A 26,328-nucleotide genomic window follows, 5' to 3' on the forward strand; every position below is an offset into this window, starting at 1 on the left:
TCTTATATTTTGTACATACCATTGTATACAGTCACATAAAAAGGTCAAAATCACTGGAAAGTCACCTTAAAGCGCCCTTTCCTGTAGCTGCAATGCTTGAAGTATCACCAACAAATACTCAGAGACTAGCAAAGTGCTCTTATATTTTGTAAATAATTATATACTATACTTTATAGTCATAAAGGTCAAAATCCCTGAGCACATAAAAAAAGGTCAAAATCACTGGAGAGTCACCTTAATCAATCTAAATGAACCTGCTGACAAAGCGCTTGTAATTGAAATAAATCAGTAAATCCTCTCACTGATCAACAGACAAGCAAATTAATTAGTTCATGTGCAATCAATGGGAAAAAGTAAAGTGAATGCCTAGGGTATCTCAAACAAAATCATGCAAAAATAATTTTCAACTTCAGTTTGTCTATTTGGAGTCAAATACACTGTGATACCCAGAGATGCATCCGAGAGCTTTGAAACTTCCTCTGCCATCACATCTCTTTATTTATTTTTGGTAAACAGAGAAAAAACAAACAAAAAAACATGAAGATTTTGTTAACAAATAAAATCCCCATATACTAAAACAAACAATACTTCATAATTATAATGCCTAAACCCACTATTCAATGGTTCCCTCTAAAAAAAAACACCAGTATGCAATGTGAACCCACTTCGATCTTCATCAACCTTCACACACACACACATCCCTCTCCTCCAAAAAGGCTCTGTAGTGAACCCATGACTATCACTTCAGGGTTGGACCTTGAGTGTGTGTGGTGAATAACCATCGCCGCACTAGGAATGTAATCTCTGCAGTATTATTTAAAGACAAGTTCTGGATTGAGAAGAACTAATCTGCTTTAAAATGTGGTTTCAGGATTACATGTTATCTTAAGATAATCAGTCCTACACTCTGAATGTGGGTCAAGTTTTGTCACTCTTCAACTTTCTGGATGATGCACAGGAGTAGTGTCTTGGACAGAACTTTTCTCCCATCGCCAGAGTTTAGCACCACCGACTGTGCCGAAACATATCCCTGATCACGAAGATGTGTGAGCTTGATCGGCTGACTTCTTGCAAGACTGTTACATGAGGCATGGTACATGAAAAAAAAGAGAAAAAATAGAACCTGATAGAATGAAGTGTAGCCAGAGAAAAATGTTTACCTTTTGACATTGTAAAATTGTATGACTGGGGGACACTACATTCTTTAACAGAGATTTTTCGCAGACTGTTTTTTATCGCTGCTTACTGATTGGTTAGCTATAGTATAGCCAAACTAACGTCAACCTGCTCTTATCGCATTAGAAGGTAGCTCCGATAGCCCCGACAGCTGCACTGGCCTTCAAAGTCTGACAAGAATCGTCGCTTAAAACAAGTTTGAGCGTTTTTGCTGTTCACAAGGGCAGCAATTTTGATTTGATTTGGCGCTGACTAAAATTGTTTTAAAGTAGGGGGAAAGTTGGTACAAAGTCTGCCATGTGAACAAAACTTAAGTCACAACCTGACTCACCAAAGAGAAAATTAAAAATTGAGGTTGGGAGAGAGAGAAATCTTGAAGTTGAACAGTTACTGATTTATAGGGCAAAGTGATATGTATGGTTACTTACCTCGACTCAATAAGCAAGGTCTTGTTTGTAGTTCAGTGTATGTTTGACCTGACCAAAGCTGTTCATTACTGCCAGTGCCACCTTCAAAAGATATCACAGAAATAGCTAGTGCTTGATGAAGATGTATGCATTTGCAAAAACCGCTTACAAAAAAAACCCATCCAGGTTACAGAACTAAAAATAAATCCTCAGAATAACAAAACTGAGAAAATTGAGCCTATGAGTATGGCTGGGGGACACTACATTCTTTTATATTTGATGAATTTTTTAAATTTTTAAATGAATGAATTCTTTGAGAGAAATTGACAGTTAAGGTTGATAGAGACTGGTCCATTATGTTTTCTCAAATTACTGGGCATAACTCTCACACACAAACAGACAGAAAAAAAAGGTGAAAAGGGTAGGAGCGAGCTGACAGTCACTCAATAACTGCACTGAAAGGAGTTGAAATAAATTGATGAAAAATGACACCGACACAAAACTATATCCCTGCCTAGATTTTCAGATCATCTCTGAAAACATTTCAGTGCTGTTCACATGACAGACGAGCAAACAACTTTCCCCCGACTCGAAGTCGTTTGAAAATACCTCCTGGGTTGTCAGCAAAAGGTCAGCCATAAGAACGGCTCCAGCAATTTAGAAACAATTAAGGTAAGACTTAGCAGCAACTCCAAAAACTGCTGAACTTGGCCATGGAATAACAAAGATATTCCGCAGACTTTTCTTATCGCCGCTTACTTATTGGTTAGCTATAGAATTTGTTTGTTTGTTTGCTTAACGCCCAGTCGACCACGAAGGGCCATATCAGGGCGGTGCTGCTTTGACATTTAACGTGCGCCACACACAAGACAGAAGTCGTAGCACAGGCTTCATGTCTCACCCAGTCACATTATTCTGACACCGGACCAACCAGTCCTAGCACTAACCCCATAATGCCGAACGTCAGGCGGAGCAGCCACTAAATTGCCAATTTTAAAGTCTTTGGTATGACCCGGCCGGGGTTCGAACCCCCGACCTCCCGATAACGGGGCGGACGCCTTACCACTAGGCCAACCGTGCCGGTGGTTAGAAAAAGAAAAACTATCGCCAAACTGCTCTTACTGCATTAGGAGGTAGCTCCGATAGCTGCACTGGCCTTTAAAGTCTGACAAGAATCGTCGCTTAAAACAAGTTTGAGCGTTTTTGCTGTTCACAAGTGCAGCAATTTTGATTTGATTTGGCGCTGACTAAAATTGTTTTAAAGTAGGGGGAAAGTTGGTATAAAGTCTGCCGTGTGAACAAACCTTAAGTCACAACCTGACTCACCAAAGAGAAAATAAAAAATTGAGGTTGGGAAAGAGAGAAATCTTGAAGTAGAACAGGTATTGATTTATAAGGCAAAGTGATATGAATGGTTACTTACCTCGACTCAATAAGCAAGGTCTTGTTTGTAGATCAGAGTGTGTTTGATCTGACCGAAGCTGTTCATTACTGCCACCCTGAAAAGATATCACAGAAATAGTTAATGCTTGATGAAGACATGCAATTGCAAAAAACTCTAACAAAAACAAGTTCTGGTTACAGAACTAAAAATAAATCCTCTGAATAATAAAACTGAGAAAATTGAGCCAATTACTATGAATATGGCTGGGGGACACTACATTCTTTTACATTTGATGATTTTTTTTTTAAATGAATAAAATGTTTGAAAGAATTTGACAGTTAAGGTTCATAGAGACTGGTCCATTATGTTTTCTCAAATTACTGGGCATAACTCTCTCACACACAGAGAAGAAAATGTGAAAAGGGTAGGAGCGAGCTGACAGTCACTCAATAACTGCACTGAAAGGAGTTGAAATAAATTGATGAATAATCTCACCGACACAAAACTATATCCCTGCCTAGATTTTCAGATCATCTGAAAACATTTCAGTGCTGTTCACATGACAGACGAGCAAACAACTTTTCCCCGACTCGAAGTCGTTTGAAAATACCTCCTCGTTTGTCGGCAAAAAGTCAGCCATGTGAACGGCTCCAGCAATTTAGAAACAATTAAGGTTTGATTAAGCAGCGACTCCAAAAACTGCTGAACTTGGCCATGGAATAACAAAGATATTCCGCAGACTTTTCTTATCGCCGCTTACTGATTGGTTAGCTATAGCAAAACTATCGCCAAACTGCTCTTACTGCATTAGGAGGTAGCTCCGATAGCTGCACTGGCCTTTAAAGTCTGACAAGAATCGTCGCTTAAAACAAGTTTGAGCGTTTTTGCTGTTCACAAGTGCAGCCATTTTGATTTGATTTGGCGCTGACTAAAATTGTTTTAAAGTAGGGGGAAAGTTGGTATAAAGTCTGCCGTGTGAACAAACCTTAAGTCACAACCTGACTCACCAAAGAAAAAAGAAAAAATTGAGGTTGGGAGAGAGAGAAATCTTGAAGTTATTGATTTATAAGGCAAAGTGATATATGAATGGTTACTTACCGCGACTCAAAAAGCAAGGTCTTGTTTGTAGATCAGAGTATGTTTGATCTGACCGAAGCTGTTCATTACTGCCACCCTGAAAAGATATCACAGAAATAGTTAATGCTTGATGAAGACATGCAATTGCAAAAAACTCGTACAAAAAACAAAAATTCTGGTTAAAGAACTAAAAATAAATCCTCTGAATAATAAAACAAAATTGAGCCAATAACTATGAGTATGGCTGGGGGACACTACATTCTTTTACATTTGATGAATTTTTTTTTTAAATGAATAAAATGTTTGAGAGAATTTGACAGTTAAGGTTCATAGAGACTGGTCCATTATGTTTTCTCAAATTACTGGGCATAACTCTCTCACAGACAGAAAAAAAGGTGAAACAAGAGACGAAGCCTTCAAGGCTCCCGTAAGAAATCAACAAACAGTAACACAAACTCACTCACTCCGTCACACACACACACACACACGCACACACACACACACACACACACACACACACACACACACACACACACACACACGCACACAGTTAAAACTAACGCATCACATCAACTCCATGTATACTTTTCAAAAGAAGGCAAACAGATAAAATGACTGTGTATTTGATGTTGGTGCAGTAGTCCTTGAAGGAGATCTTGTGCAATCCTCACACACACACACACACACACACACACACACACACACACACACACACACACACACACACTCACGAACACACGTGCACACACACACACACACATACACACACACACATACCGTGACAAAACCGCACAAGCACGCACGTACACACAGACACACATTTAAACTGCATCAGCATAATTGTTGCTTGCCCGTTGTAAATCAGCAGTATAGAGGGCACTGTGTTCATTTGCAACAGTTATTGATTTACAAGGCATATATATATATATATATATATATATATATAAAACATCAGAAATTGTGAAAGAAACAATTGAAAGTCAGCAGAGACTTTCTTCCGAGATTTGTTAAAATCTCTTAGCAGAGAAAGAGAGAGAAAAAAGTATCCCTTCACAGACAGCCTATTGGGAGCATCAGACCTTCCTCAAGGGGGACCGAGATTTACAGGACAAAGTCCCTTTGTGGGGGGATGTTTCGCAAGGTAATCTGGTCCTGAGGAGGACCATTGTTTTTGTACCTAGACCAGACACGTGTTTCGACACTATTGTGTCTCATCAGTGGTCAGGTGGTACTGATGGCGAGAGTTGTCAACCCATGGTATCCAACTAAGAAGCAAACCATTCTCTGAATGGTAGCTTCTGTTGGCATGGGAGACTACCCTCATCTGACAACCCCAAGAGGATATCTGTGAAGGGAAACACTTTGATTTAAGGCCAAAGTGTAGAATTGATATTTATTAAGAAAGAATTTAGAAATTTAGACAAGTTTTAACCAAGAAATTAGGTTAAAACAAGGGAAATTTGAAAAAGCCTAAAGGGAGGTAACTCTGTACCAGCCTGCAGATCCAGAAATGGATACGCGAACAAGTTAGATCTAATTTTGAAAAGGTTAAACAGGAAAAGCGGTCAACTTTTCACTGCTGTTCAACACAGGACTTGGTAAAGAAGAAGTTTTCTGCTTTATTCAATTGGATCGCTTTAAAGGCGATGCAACTTTCACGGTGACCACATTATAAAACATCAGAAATTGTGAAAGAAACAATTGAAAGTCAGCAGAGACTTTCTTCCGAGATTTGTTAAAATCTCTTAGCAGAGATAGAGAGAGAAGTAAGTATAACTTCACAGAGAGTCTATTGGGAGCATCAGACCCTCCTCAAGGGGGACCGAGATTTACAGAGCAAAGTCCCTTGGCGGGGGACGTATCGCAAGGTAATCTAGTCCTGATGAGGACCATTGTATTTGTACCTAGACCAGACACGTGTTTCGACACTATTGTGTCTCATCAGTGGTCAGGTGGTACTGATGGCGAGAGTTGTCAACCCATGGTATCCAACTAAGAAGCAAACCATTCTCTGAATGGTAGCTTCTGTTGGCATGGGAGACTACCCTCATCTGACAACCCCAAGAGGATATCTGTATACATATATATATATATATATATATATATATATATATATATATATGAATGGGTACTTACCTCAACTCAAAAAGCAAGTTAGTTAGCTGTTGCTTTTTGGGTCCAGCGGACCATAATAGGCCAAATCAGGACCTCACTCAATAAGCAAGGTCTTGTTTGTAGTTCAGAGTATGTTTGACCTGACCGAAGCTGTTCATTACTGCCACCCTGAAAAGATATCACAGAAATAGTTCATGCTTGATGAAGATGTATGCAATTGCACAAAACTCTTACCAAAAAAAACCATTCACTGATTCAGGTTACAGAACTTCAATTGGTACAAAGAAAGTGAACAGCTGGTTTACTTTTTTTTTTACACAATATACAGTAAATTACACTTTTGTTAAAACAGGATACAGAACTTTATAGGTTCAAGAAAAAAACATACTAACTTATGTTAAAAAAATCACCTAAAGAGTAATAATCTGAGAAAATTGAGCTTACTATATGTATTATAAGTATGAATGAGAGACACAACATTTGTTTTACATTTGATGGATGACATTTTTATAAATGAAGACAGAACAAAATCTTTAAAAAGTCCACACTTTTTCATCCATGAAAGACACATAATGTATGCCTGTGAAATTTGTAAATCAATATAAGATTTTGTTTACATAAAAAAAAATCATCACCTGTTTTTCCCCTTTACTGGAAGCAATGCATATGTTTCCCTAAAACACAACAACATTTTTTTTTTAAATTGTTTGACACATCTGCTTTTATTACGGTACTTACAAAAGGTTCTAAAAAAAAAGCCTAAAAAGACAAATACACAAAACAACAAGTCGCGTAAGGCGAAAATACAATATTTAGTCAAGTAGCTGTCGAACTCACAGAATGAAACTGAACGCAATGCCATTTTACTCGTAGCATCGTCAGGCCACCGCTCATGGCAAAGGCAGTGAAATTGACAAGAAGAGCGGGGTAGTAGTTGCGCTAAGAAGGATAGCACGCTTTTCTGTACCTCTCTTTGTTTTAACTTTCTGAGCGTGTTTTTAATCCAAAAATATCATATCTATATGTTTTTGGAATCAGGAACCGACAAGGAATAAGATGAAAGTGTTTTTAAATTGATTTGGACAATTTAATTTTGATAATAATTTTTATATATTTAATTTTCAGAGCTTGTTTTTAATCCAAATATAACATATTTATATGTTTTTGGAATCAACAAATGATGGAAAATAAGATAAACGTAAATTTGGATCGTTTTATAATTTTTTATTTTTTTTTACAATTTTCCGATTTTTAATGACCAAAGTCATAAATTAATTTTTAAGCCACCACGCTGAAATGCAATACCGAAGTCCGGGCTTCGTCGAAGATTACTTGACCAAAATTTGAACCAATTTGGTTGAAAAATGAGGGCGTGACAGTGCCTCCTCAACTTTCACGAAAAGCCGGATATGACGTCATCAAAGACATTTATCAAAAAAATGAAAAAAAAAGGTCGGGGATATCATTCCCAGGAACTCTCATGTCAAATTTCATAAAGATCGGTCCAGTAGTTTGGTCTGAATCGCTCTTTACACACACACGCACAGACAGACAGACAGACACACACACAAACACCACGACCCTCGTCTCGATTTCCCCTCTATGTTAAAACATTTAGTCAAAACTTGACTAAATGTAAAAAGACCCTGACACATGTGTCACTATCAATGACGCATTTGTTGCTATCTTAGCCATACCTGTTAATCTTCACCTGGCTGCAGGAGCGAAATTACAGTCTGCGTTCGCGGCATCTGTGGCTGTGTTGTCTGTTGAGGGCTGAGGTCACTGTCCATCTCAGCTTTCTTCAAACAAGCACTCTCCTCTGTCAATGTCATACTCATGGCTTTCTGAAAAATAAATCCTTGAAATTAATTAGGAACACATTGAATCACAAGCCTCACTCACTGTCACAACAAAAACAAAATTGGAATATATATTAGCATCTCGATTTCACTAAATACTTTCTCTCTGATGTATTTCAATTTTCATTGTTTTACGCTTCTCCAAATCTTAGAAATTAAATGTTGCCAAAGCACACACTAACACAGCCCGCTCTAGTTTGATGCATGCCTCGGGAACAGACACGGAATATTCCACATTCCAAATAAAATGATTTAAAACAAAAACAGATATGAAGAGCCCATAAGGGAAATCTAGTAGTAGGACATGTAGTACAACTACAAGTACAACTTAAAGTTACATACAACCAACCGCAAAATGCACTGAAACTGAAATTTAGTACACAAAATGTACAAACCAACCAACAAAGAGGTCACTGTCCATCTCAGCTTTCTTCAAGCAAGCACTCAGCACTGTCATACACATGGCTTTCTGAAAAAATAAATCCTTGAAATTAATTAGGAACATTATTCACAAGCCTCACACTCACAGATGAATAAAATACCTTTTTCAATCACTTATCAATATGAAAAGCAGAGTCTCATCTACTTGTGAACAATTTTTCAAACTGATTGGATTATATTTGAAGCGGAACAGGTAAGACATGGGTTATTTAGCAACCTACCCGATTTGTGTTGAAGTAAACACGAAAACTGTAAATTGCATGTGACCAGCGATTCGGAGCATTTTCAAATTCAATAACCTATCAACGAGAACAGAAAATTCTCATCTATCTGTGTGGGTAGTAACAAACCATTTCGATGATGATATTTGAAGAGTTAAGACGCGTAGAGCAACGTAGGACCAGCTAAACCGACGGCATTTTGAATTTGATTGATTTTTACATTTCCTGTTCCAAAACTTTTAAAAATTAATTAAAACAAACCGCTGCAACTATCAACTTCATGCTTTTGAAAATAAAAGTACATTTATTCCTTTTTCGGATAAAACAAATATGAAGGAATAGAACCGTGAATTTCTGGGCATAAATTGTTTGGAAAATGTGAAAGTTACTGGAAGTTTCGAAATCACTCGACGGCAGAACAGATCAAAATACGACTACGACTATTCACCAACAATTGGTTACTCGTCATAAAAAATAACTTACCTTACTTGGTGGTAATATAGATCTGCAAAACTCAGTCTGGATGTAGAGGTTCTCGATGAATTGTCTATTAATGTAGACAGCGTGACCCACAACACATAAATTTTATGCAAATGGCGGCACTTCGTCCCCGGTAAGTTAAAAGGTAGGCCGCTGCTAACGGCACGATATCGTTTGGCTAGCAAATATGCTAGCGGCACGATATCGTTTGGTTAGGCTGCTAACGGCACGATATCGTTTGGCTTGGTCTTCAACAAGCAAATATGCTAGCGGCACGATATCGTTTTGCTTGGTCTTCAACCAGCAAATATGCTAACGACACGAAAAAACTTAGCTTTAGGAAGGCTAAAGTTTTAACAAAACTGAATGATGAGACTGAATAAGCTTGAACTTGTATCCTACGATCGATAACCAGGCAAGAGTGTACAGGGATCGCGTTTACGCACGATTTTTGCGTATTTGACGCATTTTAAAAGTCGCTGACGCGTTTTTTTCGCCGCGCCGCGTAAGCCATACGCAAAACTATTGTAACTTTTGCTCTGACTTAATAATCACCCGATCCTGAAACTGACTATAGGGCTCGAGAAGTGACGACACACATGAAATCTGCGGGTCAAAACTAAAGTCCGTTTCTTTTTGCATCGAAGTATCGCAAACGAACGTAACGAGGGTATTACCAGATAATGTCTTGTCGGATAATGAAACAGACATTAGCTGCTCTCCCATCTCGCGCTTCCAAAAGGCGGAAAGTGTGTCTAGTCGTATTAGAGCGGGAAACAAACTCGCAAGGCCCGAAGGTTGGAGACAGCAGGGGTGTTATTCGACAGGCGTGCGCGGAGTTCGACAGGAAAACTCGCCGTATTTAGGTAAGGAGTGTCTTTAAGTCTTTCGTGCGTGTTTTGTTTGTGTCTGTACGTGTTTTCGTAGTACGCAAAAATATTGGTCCGTGACGCGTTTTTTTCGTTTCGTTGCGTATGACTTACGCGTTTTTTAAAAAGCTAGCGCGATCCCTGGTGTAGTGTACGTCATACACAGTATGGCGTCATGTATGACGTACTTCACATGGTGTCTTGGTGAATCCCGCGATATGTGTGTTTGATTTTTATATCTCTTATATATATATAATGTATATATTTTATTTATTTATTATTTTGTGTGTGTGCGGATTTGTAAAGCTGGATGAGACCGTAGCCTTAAAACTCTGGTTTATCCCGCTATAAGATAACATTAATATTATTATTATTAGTATACCCCCCAGTAAAAAGTGGGCTCTAACTCTATATACTCGTACAGCACTGACGGCGGAGCAGGGGGGACCATAGCCCCCAAACAAATGTATTTGGGTGGGGGGGGGGGGGGGTGGCAGAGTATCCTTTGGCCCCCCCAAAAAAATCTGCCTAAAAAAAATGTAAAGTTTACACGGTACACCCCCCCCCCCCCCCCCCCACCTGCTCATCAACATTGTCAGACTTTAAGGGCCGAAAAGTTTCCATACCCGGCTGACAACATTGTCCGTATTGCTCCAGCCCCCCCCCCCCCCCCCCCCATCAACTTTTTCCTGACAACTGAAAAAAATCATAAAAACCCTGGCCCCCCAATGATTTTGACGCTCCGCCGCCCCTGTAACAGGAAAATCTAGCTCCCATATCCGCATTCGGATAATTCTCAATGCTAATATGATGGGTGTGTATTTTATTGTTTAGAGGTCAATTATTGTTTTTGCTGGTGTTATTGATCCGCAGATCTTACACACACACACACAAACACACACACACACACACACACAAACACACACACACACATGTATGCGCGCCACACTGTCGCACAATTCCACCCCTCTTCCGCTCGCAAACTGTCTCTCGCAAACAAACTGATCACAAAGTTTAAGATTAAACACATTTGGACAAATATATTTATTTATTTATTATCATTGCTTAACGTCTAGCTGACTACGGAGAGCCGTCTCAAGTTGAAATCACAGAATTAGCAACATCAACGTGTTGATCACAAAGTTTAAGACCCAACATATTTTGAAATAAATAAACATCCCATTCAATCTGAAGAGTCCAAACATTAATACTAACAGTTGAAATCACAGAATTAGCACATTGAAGTGTTGATCACAATGTTTAAAGGGGCAGAAAACAGCTAAAAACAACTTTGTTTAAAAAAAAACTTTGATGCATAGGAACCACTTTAGTGAAAACTGCATCACAAAGTTTAAGATTAAACATATTTGGACAAATATATTTATTTATTTATTATCATTGCTTAACGTCTAGCTGACTACGGAGAGCCGTCTCAAGTTGAAATCACAGAATTAGCAACATCAAAGTGTTGATCACAAAGTTTAAGACCCAACATATTTTGAAATAAATAAACATCCCATTCAATCTGAAGAGTCCAAACATTAATACTAACAGTTGAAATCACAGATATAGCACATTGAAGTGTTGATCACAAAGTTTAAAGGGGCAGAAAACAGCTAAAAACAACTTTGTTTAAAAAAAACACCTCTTTGATGTAAAGGAACCACTTTAGTGAAAACTGCACATCGATAGCGCTGTTAGTTTGGCTGGAAATAACGTTTAACTTTGTAGTGGAAGTAGAATGACGTCATTTTTATTTTAAAACGCGCGTAACTTGCTTCAAAATTGACCAAAATTAATGCAGTTGTTTTGCTTTTGGCGTTTTGAACTGGCGTGTATGTGATGTCTGGCAGAATCGCGTCACAGCTTCATGTAAATCACTATAAGGAATCGAAATGCTGGTCAACATGCAAACACCGATCATTCTCCGCCATGATGGACAGCAAAACGCGGAAAGAAGAGGAGTCACGTGACAACGGTAGAAAAACAAAGGCTGCTTGGATCGGAACATTTTTCTCATAAACCGGAAGTGACGGGAAAAAATGCTCAACTCAACAACAACAACAACAACAAAATGCCTGAAAAACAAGAAAGGATCGTTTCGTTAGCATCTGGACCACGAATTTGCTTCACATCCAATATCGTTTCGCTAGCATCCAAGCTCTCACAGTTGCTTCGCGTACGATATCGTTTCGCTAGTATCTAAGCCCTCGAAATTGCTTTATATCCGATATCGTACCGTTAGCCACTCCGTAAAAAGTATCACGGACATTTTTGCGAAATAACACAAGACTTGTAAACTAATCCACAAAAAGGCATTCTGTTTTGAATATATACTTTGAATGTTAGGCAGTATTGTGAATAATAGTAACAAACCGTTAAATTAATTGATAATCAATTTTGAAGTTGTTAAAGATTGGTAATGTATAATCATTTCTGGTTTTGTTCATTGTGATATAACAAACTTTTTTTTTTTTTTTTAATAACATAAAAGTAAAGTAATCAACAAATGAGATTAAAAGTAGCAAAAATTACGTGAGTATTCAAAATAAGTGTTCATGGAAAAAATGCGATAAATACCTTTTTTGTTCAAATACGTCCCCATAAGGTAATCAAAGCCACTGTAGCGTCTCTCCAAATGTGGTCTCGCCTGTCAGATATAATCTTGCCCTGGAAGAGTTATCACTTTAGCCGCAGGCTGGGCATTGCGATGTTCCAGCATAGAAGCGCTGTACAGGGCTTTGCTGAGGCCTTTTCGTTGTAATCTTAAAAGTGTACACTGTACAGTTTTATAACGATGAGCGAGTCTTTGATTACTTTAATTATATTCACCTCACAGTCAAATAAATTTACATTATGTAATAGTTTTAGTATAATAATGTTTGTATTAAAAAGTCACCACAATTGTAACACTGTCATGTTTGGTCATAAGGAAGCTGTCTCCAGTCAGCTGTTTTGTCGGGTCAAAAGTTCCATCGTCTTGAAAGAGGTTTGACTTCCTCAACAGTCCAAAGAAAAGAACCAAACAAGCCGCCCAAAACACACAGTCTTCAACATACAAAAAGTTTAGTTCTTTGCGAATAGATAGCAGCACTTCAGGGGTAATCGGCGTCTTTCTCGTAGGTGGACACCCCATGCATTTGTCAATTCCCTTCAAGGTGGTTTTGACATACCAAGAGTCTCTATATGGGTGCTGTTCGCCACATTCCAAATGAAGAATGCGAATTATGTTGAGCTACTGTTTCACTGACGCTGGTTTGATGCGCCTCGCAAGGAACGCAGCATACTGTGCCACAGTTTGCTCTGACGCTGGCACCGGAAGAATGTACATAGAGTCACAGAACTGTAGGTAGGAATTTAACTGAGTCTGGTAAGTCTTTTTGGTACTGTCCGCAAAGTTGGGCGCAATAACCTGCCACCTCTCTCTTCAGTTCCGCACCCAGACTATCCGTAGCGGCACCTGCAACCAAGAAAGGCAAGCGTGGCACTTGATATATGATATTCCCAAAAGATTGCGGGTCTGCGTCCGTGGTGGTACCATGATAACAAGTCCACTAATTGGTCCAACTTCCCTTCGTGGAGGCGTGATATACTGTCAGCCATAATATTAACTGATCCTGACACATGCCAACTGCCCGAGTCTTAGTACCGAGTAGTGGCCGTCTGTATAACCGGCAGAAAGGTAATGTTCCATTCATTACAAAAATATCGTTTTTGAACCTACAGCTTTTAAACTTCACAGTACTAAGACTCGGGCAGTTGGCATGTGTCAAGACAGGCGCTTTCCCCAACCACTGCAGAATAAGATAAGACATTCTGATTTTTTTTTAAAAATCAGCTACAGCACAACCTCTAAAGTATGATCAGCTGCGAAAAAAAGCAGTAAAATGCTTCATTTCAGTTTACTACGATACTAATTTTACAAATTGAAATAGATATGAAATGAAAACAATGCACCACCTGAAATTAATGAACATTTTGTTCGTGGCATACAGATAAAAAGCTACTAGAACTAAGAAGTACTTGTTCCACTTAACATAACTATTGAAAAGCACAAGATTATTTGTGATAATTGTAATTGGGAAGATTACTTGGCATTTTGGGGTGTTAAATACATCATTCAAATTCATGATATAACTATAACAAGTTACATTTATTTGTTTTCTTTAGTCACCCACATTCTCAATCACTACTTTTCAGAACATTTTTACTTTCAATCAAATCCAGGTTCTTGTCTTGATGCAGAGAATGGAAAACCCATTTTGGACCAATGTTTTTAAACATTATAAGAAACTACATGGAAAATGTGACTCTATAACCTTTAACGCTTTTGTATCAGAATGTTTACATTATAATGTTAATATTCGAAGAGATAAAAAGACAGTGTACATTCAAAAATTGGATCGACAATGGAATAGCTCAGATTGGTCATATTTTGGGACAAAATGGATACTTATCCTGTAATGCGTTTAAAATCAAATATCCAAATGTGCGAGGCGATTTTGTATTGTATCAAGGTGTAATCCAGGCTGTTAAGAAATATCAGAGAAAAATCGGCTTAGAATTTGATAAACATTTTATTATGACAGAGCCCATTGTGTGGAAATGTATTTGTAAAGGTAAGACACAACTTATTTACAAAAAACTGATTGAACATACTACGGTCCCAAAATGTATCGAAAAATGGTCTGAATCTTTGGACTGTTTGTTAGATAAGAAGGCTATTTTTCAACATGTTTTTAAAACAACAAAAGACACTTGTCTGAGATGGTTCCAGTACCGATTATTGTACAGAATTTTGCCCACAGAAAGGTTTCTATTTTTGCGAAAAATTGTGGATACGTCATTGTGTACATTTTGTGGTAGAAATGAAGAAACCCTTTTACATATGTTTTGGGAGTGTGATAAAGTGCAGACTTTTTGGATAGAATTTGTAAATTGGTTAAAGGCGAACTGCACCCATTGCGACAATTTAAAACTGTCTAAAGAACTGGTTCTTCTTGGAGTGGCGAACAATGTAGTCACCGATAAAGCTTTTGATGTGTTATTAATCTGTGCCAAACACCATGTATATATTTCCAAAATGAACAAAAAGACCCCTCATTTTCAGACATTTAGTAGAAACTTTAAGCAAAGATTTATTTGTGAAAAGTATAACGCAGTTGTGAATAATACAGTAGATAAATTCTACAAGGATTGGCGCCTGTATATGCACGTTTTGATGTAACCCCCAGGTTTTTTCGTTCTTAAAACCTTTTGATAATGCGACCACCAAACCACTGAACATCCCCCCTCCCCATTCCATCCTCCCACCCCATGTATGTTGTAATTGTCCAAGTGTGCTTTTCTGTTATATGATTCTGTCCTTTCGGTTAGGTGATGTCCTGTAATGTACACCATATACATGTAAACAAAAAAAACTGTACAAAAAGAGAATAAATAAAAAAAATCCAGGTTCCGGTCGGATATGTTACAAACACTAAAACAGCTGGTGTAAATTACCAAATGGAGAAAAATGAAAGAAACTAACCTGTCAAAATATGGTTCCATGGCATATGTGTCATCTCAGGGTGTGACATGCTCAAGCACTGTCCACAGGTCATGAGAACTAGTACTGCAATACAAAAATTAAAAACCATGGATATACAAATTAAAAGTATAATGCAACAGAACTCTGAGTTTGTTTCAAACTCAAAATTTAAAATACAAATGTATCACTAGAACACACACACACACACACACACGCACACACACACACACACACATATGATCTTTATTTTCTGATAGCATGTCCTAATTAAACCATTGAAGAATAGTTGTCTGAACTTACTCAGAGATGAAGAGTTGACCTTCTGTTGTTACTGCTCAAGATATTAGCACTGCTCATGCTTGCCGCCTCGGGTTTTCGTGTTCGGCCTGCATGAAGTTCCCCAAGCATCCTCTGACAAAAGGGATGTCTCTTTGTCACGTCTGTAGCTCCACTGGATATGAGGCTTCGTGTAAAGTTCCTCTGCAATTTGCTGTTCCAGCACTATCAGCCATCAATGTAGAATACTCCACCTTCAAAAATGCCAATACTCCTAATATGTGTAAAATAACGTCTGATTCATAATGTAGATCTACACCAGAGAGCCGAAAATGTGTGACTGGACAACTGATGGGTAAACCTGATAAAATATAATCTGTATTTGGTATCACTCGGAAATTGCTGCTTCCATATTCAGCTATGAATCTTCAAATTACAATTTACCCTTCACCTTCGCTTCCCGAAATCACATTGTAGCAGTGTGGACATACTGTCCTCAATGTTAGCTAGATTAGCTATTGTCATTGTCCAGTTTAGGCTTTGTTGTGATCAGTTTGTGTTTGGTGTCTATTCATTATATGTTAACAAAAAGTACTGGTGTGCACCAGCCGTGTCCAGCCAGCTGCAGACAATTAAATCTCCTGCTGGGTAAAGGAAGTTCCTTATCTCTTTTTGAAGTGGGCGGTGCACTTGTCAGATGCTTGCCGTAGATGAGACCTTGGGCCCCAGGTGGTCGTTATGTAATGTGCCGCCAGCCAGACTTTTGATCGGGTAGAACAAAACCATTTACCTTGGATAAGATAACCCCTAAATATATGACATATTGACCCAGAAAGGTTAAAGGCACAGAAGCCTCGCGTAAACCATCACAGATACTGTCAGGCTTTTACACACAGTACAAACACCCTTTCATTTAAACACTCACCGCTTGAGAACATCCTAGGTGCTCTCTGTAAAGAGTGAGCAATTTTCACAGAATTTATTTTTGCGTGGTTTATCTTACCCCTGAGCCATCGTGAACCCGTGTGATCCAGTTTCCTTATTTTCACAATTTAGTCGTCAGTTTGTGATTTCAATGAGACTTGCTGTAAGCTTATCTGCAATAACACACTACTGTGTACCTCTGAATCTAAAACGCAACAAACGGCTGCGAGTCACACGAACTAGAGCAGTGGCGGTAGAACTTCAAAGAAAGCAGCGACATGCAGAAAGTTTGTCTGCTTGAGAAACACGACCTTGCGTGATCTGCACAAGGCTCCCTTTTATAAAACTTTCAAAACTTCGGGTTGTGCTGATCTTGTCTTGATGAAAAAAAGAAATATTGTATGATTTAAGAATGTTTATTATTTAGATTTTAAAATTTAGGTCCAGCACCAAAATGAGGCGCCTGATTGTCCGTTCGCATTGTAAACGAAAATAAATACTTTGAAAATGTCTCACTGTCGACAGAAAGCAGTCAGGATGTTCCCGTTCGGTGAGCGTTCGAATGGAAGTATGCTTGCACTCTATGTAGAGGCTCGGGGAGCTCTGTGATGGTTTACGGGAGGCTTACTGTGCCTTTAAGCAGATAAATATGGTATCATACAAGGACATTTAACAGAGTGTGTGACATAAAAACTCTCATTTCGGGTTCACTTTGCGAGCTGCATATTCTAATGAAATAATGTTCTAATATTGTTATCTGGTTTTTTTTCTTACACACAATAGCAATGCAGAAGCCAAAGCAGCAAAGGAGAAAGAAGAGACAGAAGAGCGTTTAGCTGCAATTGAAAAGTGGCTTGAATCAGAAAAGACAGAGTTGTGTACAGAGAAGACAAAGACAGTGTAAAGAACCCACGTTTCGCGTCATCAAGAATGCTTCAACAGATACAGATTGTGATGTCATTAGCGCATACAGAGACCTCATTCATACTTGTTTGGTCACTTCCATCAAAGAAGTAGATCTCTCTACAATAATGGCTGAAGTGGTAAGCCTTATCAAAGCGTGAGTTCGTAAACCGTGTTTGTTCTCTCCTCTGATAAAGCTGTGAGACATAAATGCTATTCAGATTTGGTCGTGTAACAGAGTTTTCTTCCGCACTCGATTAATTGATGTTTAACTCAGCCTCACGGCTTCATTAGACATCAACGTAATAATCTCGTGTGGAAGAACACGTCTGTAAAACGACCAAGTCTGAATAGCATTTAATATTATATTATATTATATTATATTATATTATATTATATTATATTATATTATATTATATTATATTATATTATATTATATTATATTATATTATATTATATTATATTATATTATATTATATTATATTATATTATATCATATTATATTATATTATATTATATTATATTATATTATTCGTCGCGATATAACCTTCGTGGTTGAAAACGACGTTAAACAACAAATAAAGAAAGAAAGATATTATATTATATTATATTATATTATATTATATTATATTATATGTATTGGCAGGTTTCACAGTATTGTGTTCAGCAATTTACTATTTACACACTCAAATTCTACAAAATAAATGTTGGCACACAATTCAAAGGACATGTTTTTCCAACAAAGTGAGTTTGTTACAACTAAAAACAGTAATTTTTTTTATAGTCCTGGTCCTTATTTATATCTAAAAACCAGGCGCAAAGCGGCATACCCTGAAAACGCAAAAAAAGCAATACGGTCATCCTATGCATGCATATAGCTCATATAGCCAAAACCGTTGAAGATAGAAAGACATTTATTGAACAAAAAATATGCCCCACATCATTCTTAACAAGTTTTGTTCTTGTATGTATATCAAAATATTGATTCTCAAATGAATGGTTTGAAAAAATACGACTTCCGGCAGACCTAGACCGTTTTGAAGGGAAAAACCGTCTTTTTTTTCAAACCATTCCTTGGCCATCAATATTTTCATATACATGTAAGACCAAAACGTGTTAAGACTGGTGTTGTGCATCTAGTTTGTTCAATAAATGTCTTTCTATCTTCAATGGTTTTGGCTAGATGAGGTAACAAGAGAAGGATATGGGCATTGGAATTACGTCAACATTTCGAGCATTGTCACAGATGAAACATTTACTGCAGGGTGCTCCTGATTAACAAACCGAGCAAAACTGAAAATTATTGAAGAGAAGACATGTCTGAACAGTTTATAAAGAGACAAGTTTGCAATCATTTGTAAACACCATTATTGTATGGAGGAGTAACTGTTCCCCTACCCCCTAAGAAGGTATTTCTTTCCGTCAACCACGTGAGCGATCGCCACAAATCGAGGCATCACTCGCATTTCAGTTTGGACACACCGGCTGATTGCAAATGCACAGTACGTGTTTCGACACTGAAACGTGACGATTGAGCGTCAAAATAGTTTCTTAAAACAGTCGAAAATGGAGTTAAATGTGACTTCAACACTCAGTGGCGATCGTTAGAGTGGCGATTGTTACTAGACGGACACTAGAAAACCTCAGAAAATGTAATTACTTTGCGATTTTTTTAACTGAAAAACTGTTGCGGTCTTTTTCTGTCGAGCGCGAGCGTCAACGTAAAACAACGTGAGGTCACTTCCTCCCCAAACGGTTAGTTTTTGAATGAAAAGAAAAATGTGGCGATCGTTACATTGTTTAGACGGACAGGATCGCAACTTTGAAACTCGGGTCACCGTGCCTCGATCAAGGGCAAATTGACCTCGGCAACATTATAACTCACTTCAAGGGTGCACAAACTTGTATTTACAGTATACAAAATTAGGTAAACTTGTGTTTTTGTCCTGTGAAATCACAATTAGTTTCGATGCTCTTGATATCGCTATGCGGACGGACAGATCCGAATCCCCATACATTTTTTTTGCGGAGCTAGTATAAGTTAGAATTTGTGTTATGGATATCGATTGTTGTTGAAAAACAATCATTTCAATGTGTTCTGGCACTCTCAACCACAACAGCATTGATACTTGTGCATGTGTGTGTTGGAATTTAGTTCTTTGTTTAGTGATGCTGTGGCAAAAGTAAATTCATCCGTCCGTATTTTGACGATCGCCACCATTCACACGTACATAAATAAACACATTATAAAAAAATTCAACTTTTATTTTCAAAAAAGTATTTAAACAACAACTAGTTTGCATGTTAATACAACAAATACAGCAGATTCTCACAGATATGGATTTAAAAGACTAAGCAAATCTGAGACTATCAAAATGGCCTAATACCATGAAACCTGCCTATTATATTATATTATATTATATTTTTGTACGTTATGTCATGTCATATCATGTAAGGTTGGCTTGTGCTGTGTTGTGTAAAATTGATTATATTATAATATTTGAATTTATAATATAGCATGCCATTTTCGTTTATGTTATGTTAAGTCTTTTCTTTCTTTCTTTATTTGGTGTTTAACGTCGTTTTCAACCGTTCAAGGTTATATCGCGACGGGTTATGTTAAGTTGAGCATAATAGATTATAACACCTCATATTAAAGTATATTATAGTATGCTGCTTTTCTGAAAGTCAATGCCTCGAGTGACGTCATTAATCGTCTGAGGCATTGCCCAAATACGGATTCAATGCCATAGTAGCGGTCAACCTGGATGTTACTTTTATTTGCTATGAGCGCAATCCTTTTTACACCCCCGGTATAGGGGTGTGTATAGGATTCGGTCGATGTGTTTGTTTGTTTGTGTGTTTGTGTTCGCATATAGATCTCAAGAATGAACGGACCGATCGTCACCAAACTTGGTGAACAGGTTCTATACATTCCTGAGACGGTCCTTACAAAAATTGGGACCAGTCAAACACACGGTTAGGGAGTTATTGGTGGATTAAGATTCTACAAGGACTTATAGAGGGACATATTAATGGTCAAAGGGAAATAACCTTCTCAGTTGGTGGCAGTGAGAATGGTAAGGACGGGGGTGTTTTTCCTACCTCGGAGGAATTTCTTGTTTCATTGAACTTATTGAGTTTATTATATATGACTTTCAATGGAATACTATTTTAAGGATGAGAATGCGAGGTCAAAAACTTTACTATGATAACATTTTCCTGATTTTGAAATATGTGATGCATTGATGTATTAGTAAAGTAGTAAGGATATTCGGAATGTATGAAGATCTTACACCGTGACATAGTTTGCCTGTTGTTTCCGTACATCTGCATACAGTAATGTAAAACATTTCAACCATATCAATTAGATGTATACTTTATATGTATGTATATGTATATTTTATTAAATCCACCCGCTTAATTTAGCCACTTTTGTCCTGCACCAAGGTGACCTTATTAAGCGGAGTCTACTGTACTACATTATGTACACACACACACACACACACACACACACACATACACACACATATTTGTTTTTGATTTTATGTATTGTGTCCTTTGATGTTCAGAATCGTAAATCATTTGTTAAAATTAGCTGCCTTTTTATGCAGATAGTAATTATGAGGTATGTAATATGTTATCGAGATGTCATACGCATCAACTGTGTGACATGTTACTCATTATGAAATCATTTGATGCCTTGATGTAGAGGTAAATTAGTCAGAACCTTCTCTTATAAATTTGGAAGTATATATGGAAACCTTGTTTTCACTACCTATTTTATTCATGTTTTTATTACTTAGTTAGTGGAAGAATCTTTTGTAATGTATGTTTGATGGTGTATGCTTTTAATTAAGCGTTGCTTACTATGAATGTAGATGTAAATGCTTGTATAACTGTGTTTTAATTATAAATGTGTCAAGCGCAAAGAGCATAATTGTAAAGTTATGATGTTGCGCTATATAAATGCTCATTTACTATTATTATTATTATTATTATTATTATTATTATTATTATTATTATTATTATTATTATATAAACTGTACACAATGATATCGTTTACTTAATGTTTACTTACTTTTACAGTTCAGCATATCATCCCATCCATATTCATAGTTGAATAAGCGTTTATTTGTATCATGTCTTATGTGATATCTTTAGTTGGTCTCTAGAAAACTCTCTGGAGTTTCATGAATGTTGTAATCATATGATGCCAATGTCTTTTTAATAACACCTTAGCGTTCTTGTTCTGCCTTTTCGTTTTCATTGCCTAGAATATTTAGAGTTTTTGTCTACTTGTTTGTTTGTTTGTTTGGTTGGTTGTTTTGGACTCATGAGAGCCATAGTATGAGAGTTAGGCAGGCTTTAGACGTAAAAACTAACATTGCGCTGGTTTTTCGTATGTTTGATACTGATTCCTTAGCTGTCATTTTCTTTTCATCTGTCATGTTACCTCATTTTAGATGTGCCTCCTAATATTTCTGTTTTCATTTACATGCAGTTCTGTCATGTATATCAACTATATTCATACTAAATTACACACACTAACACACACACACACACACACACACACACACACACACACACACACACACACACACACACACACACAGTGACACATACACGCATTTGCTATAGCTTCTATTGATTGTGTCGTTTAATGCTTACGATCGTATATTATTTGTTAAAATTAGCTGACTTTTTAATCAGATAATCTTAATAAGCATGTATGTAATAAGTTATCGAGATGTCATACGCATAAACCTTGTGACCTGTTCCTCATTATATAATCCTTTGATGTATATCTTGATGTATATGTAAATTAGTCAGAACTTTTTCTTATAAATGTGGAATTGTATGAAAAGCTTACACAATGATATCGTTTACTCATTGTTAACTTACATTTACAGTTATGCATGGCATCTCATCCATAGACATAGTTAAATAGGCGTTTGTTTGTATCATGCCTCATGTGATATCTTTAACTTGTTTGTTTGTTTTGAACTCATGAGAGCCATAGTGAGAAAGAGTGTGAGGCCGGCTGTAGACGTAAACACTATTGCTTCGGTGTGTTTTTTCTCGGATGTATGATCATCTAAACAACGTAATTAAACATTTGTCGAAAGCCTAGTTGTTCTTTCAAAGTTAAACGTTGATCACCATACCTTAGCTGTCAATTTGTTTTTCATCTGTCATTTTACCTCATTTTAGATGTGCCTCCTGGTTGCAGCGATGATCTCGAATCTCAACCAGTGGAAAACTCTTGTCCCTTTGATAGTCTCGATTTAAGAGAAAAGTACTTGTTAACAAAGGAAAAATATTTGAATCACACATGAACGCGACACCAAAGTACATGCAGTAAGTTCTTTTGAAAGCCATTGACAGGTACAATTCAAAGAAAACATATTCGAGCAGTGCCCCATACTGATAAAACCACCTATAATTTTTCAGGCTGGGTAAAGTGGCATTATCTTTCATGTGGGGTGAAAGGTTCAAAGTCAACAAAATGCGTTTCTTTTTTTCGAAGGGGGGGGGGGAGCTTTTGAAGCACTTATTGTCCAAATACAACTCAATCCTGCACTTGGTCTTGTTTCTGGATTACCCGTAAATGCTCCAAAACAAATTCATAAGATTATTCCACACAATTCATCATTTTTTTTAATTTGCCTGTGTGCTATTTTGTTGTCTTCATATTTATGAATAATTCCTCTTCCCTGTTAGTTTGTATACTTGCTTGTCTATTTACGCGCAAGTTTTTTTTTTAATGTAAAGGTTGTTTTTGTCTTGCACATGTTTGTTTTTTTAAAGTTGAGTAGTATTTTGTAATATTTTCTGGTTTGTATTGTCGTAACCGGTTCCTCATTTATGAATCATGTGCATATTTGTAAAGAGTTGTATCATGTATAGTAACTATATTCATACTAAATTATGTGCTTTAACACACATACACACACAAACACACAACACATGTACTCACTCACTCACACACACACACACACACACACACACACACACACACACACACACACACACACACACACACACAAACACACACACAAACAAACACACACATGTACTCACACATACACATACACACACACACACACACACACCGCACACACACACACATGTCCTAACTCACACACACGCATTTAACTTTTGCTTCTATTGATTGTGTCCTTTGATGCTTACGATAATATGTTATTTGATAAATTTAGCTGACTTTTTAATCAGATACTCTTAATATGCATGTATGTAAAATGTATGTAATACGCATCAACTTTGTTACTTTTTCCTCATGATTAAATCATGTAATGCCTTAATGCATATGTACATTTGTCAGAATTTTCTCTGATAAATTTAGGATTGTATGAAAAGCTTACACCTAAATATGTTTTACTTATTGTTTACTTACATTTACTCTTATGCATTGCTTGCCAACCATATTCCTAGTTAAAAAGGTGTTTGTTTGTTTCATGTCTTATGATTTATAGTTTGTTTAACTCTGGACTTCCCCCCGCGGGTTAGGGGGAGTCCCATATTGGTTGGGACTAGAAAGAATTTACCCGATGCTACCCAGCATGTCGTAAGAGGCGACTAACGGTTCTGTTTCTTCTCTTCTTTTGTCTTATTTCTGCCTTACCAGTCCTTTCACCTATATTTCCTTCCAAGAAAACTCTCCCCACTATTCCCTGCAGTTTTCCAATTCTTTTCTTGTTGTCTTATTTCTACCTGACTGGATCCATCACCTTTATTTCACTTACCAAAAGTCTTCTTTTCCACATCCTTATTTCTCTGCACCCCGCATGTCGTATGAGGCGACTAACGGATTCTGTTTCTCTTTTTACCCTTGTTAAGTGGTTCTTGTATAGAATATAGTCAATGTTTGTAAAGATTTTAGTCAAGCAGTATGTAAGAAATGTTTAGTCCTTTGTACTGGAAACTTGCATTCTCCCAGTAAGGTCATATATTGTACTACGTTGCAAGCCCCTGGAGCAATTTTTTTATTAGTGCTTTTGTGAACAAGAAACACTTAACAAGTGGCTCTATCCCATCCCCCCCCCTTTCCCCTATCCCATCTCCCCCCTTTCCCTTGTCGCGATATAACCTTCGTGGTTGAAAACGACGTTAAACACCAAATAAAGAAAGAAAGAACTCTGGACTTTCATGAGATTTGCAATCGTATGCTGCCTTTGTCTCTTTTTAGTAAAGCCTTTCTTGCATCTGTGTTTTTTTTATAAGTGGAATAGTATTTTGTTATATTTTACGATTAGAATTGTTTTATGATACCTTCAGTTTCATTTGCCTGCTTTGTGTATGCTCATATTATATTGCTGTTTTAAATGAACATTTTGTTATTCGGGAAGTTTGACATGTCTGAATCTGTGGTTCCTCTCGTACTTTGCATAATTTGTTAGTTAGTTAACTGTTGCTTTTTGGGCCCAGCGGACCATTTAGGCCAAATCAAGACCCCACTTAGAATAATTACCGTAGCAAGAACACTCAAAAGAGTAAGTTTCGCGCCCCTATCTTGTCTTACAATGACGTTATGACGTTCTGAAAAGTAAAGCGTTGGAACCTTGCTTTTGCGAATTATATAATTTAATTAAAAACATCTTCTTTGTTTTCGGAGGGGGGGGTGTTGTCTGTTTGGTTCCACTGTATAGACACTACCTTGTAAAAAAAATCAATCTGTTTGTTGAATATGGAAGGGGAATGAGAGGCCTTGATCATATAACTGGTTTTACCATAAACGGCTTCAATACAAAGATATGTACTGATCTGCCTAGTTTTTTATGACGAGAAGTATAGAAAGTATAACGTTGAGAAAAGTTTACAACAAACTATACATTGTTCTGGTTGCATCACGGTGGATACATTATTTCATGCTAACTCATATTTGTTCACGCGTGTGAATTTCCATGGAAAGACAGTTCACACAAAAACACAAAAGCTCTCACCACTCAAGAAGTAACATCAGCATACTTCCAATTAACTTTGCAGCGTTCATTGTATGTTATTTTGAAATCAAATCACTTCCCTGGGACACCAAGTTGCTGACTTTCTCAACATCCACAGATTGTCCGAAGTCATCATTCACGCGAAACCATATTCGTCTCAGGACATTAGAACATCAAAAATGGAATGAGGACTATACAAGTATGCTATGTGACGTCAAAATCTACAAGACCAGTTTATGTACTATAACACATTCCATTGAATCCGTGTCCTCTGTTTATGTGTTTTGTGTATTTTCAATGTCCAGAGATTCCCTTGAATTGTCGGGCATGTCGGCAAAACACATTATATACCTCGCAGGGAATTGTCGCCAATAATATCATGCTTTCGACACGGAATACGAGGTTGAATTAAGGCCGTTTGGGGACCCTGCCCAGAGGAACCAACAGAGCCATAGACTCCATCTGCCCCAAGTAATCACATATAGCAGATAACATCAACATGGCGGTGGGCAAGAAATAAAATCAAGCTCACCATCACATTCTTACAATACAAAATATATATCATGTTGACAGCGTGATGGTAGGGTCGAATATATAGGCTCAAAAAAGGGCCCAATGCGACCAGTCATTTGACTTGCTCGTGGTGTATTGGCCGACTTTATCGTGAGGCTGAAAACATAATGGCTTTAAATATTGTTT

General features: G+C 37.3%; 1 long non-coding RNA gene across 3 annotated transcripts in view; it reads right to left on the reverse strand.

Annotated features, from left to right (window-relative positions):
• Positions 1-9,251, reverse strand: part of LOC138953893 (uncharacterized) — a 283,127-nt gene extending 273,876 nt beyond the window's left edge. Inside the window, exons 1-3 of one of the 3 annotated variants that reach the window (XR_011451638.1) lie at positions 9,172-9,251; positions 8,417-8,490; positions 7,857-8,006 (exon numbers count right to left, since the gene is read on the reverse strand). This is a non-coding gene — a long non-coding RNA (uncharacterized lncRNA). Of the gene's footprint in view, positions 1-7,856; positions 8,007-8,416; positions 8,491-9,166 lie in introns of all 3 variants that reach the window. The other 2 variants (XR_011451640.1, XR_011451637.1) reach the window with 2 other exon arrangements.
• Between the last annotated feature and the right edge of the window lie 17,077 nt (positions 9,252-26,328).

The sequence above is a fragment of the Littorina saxatilis genome, linkage group LG17, assembly GCF_037325665.1.
Source record: "Littorina saxatilis isolate snail1 linkage group LG17, US_GU_Lsax_2.0, whole genome shotgun sequence".
In the NCBI taxonomy this organism is placed as follows: Eukaryota; Metazoa; Mollusca; class Gastropoda; order Littorinimorpha; family Littorinidae; genus Littorina; species Littorina saxatilis.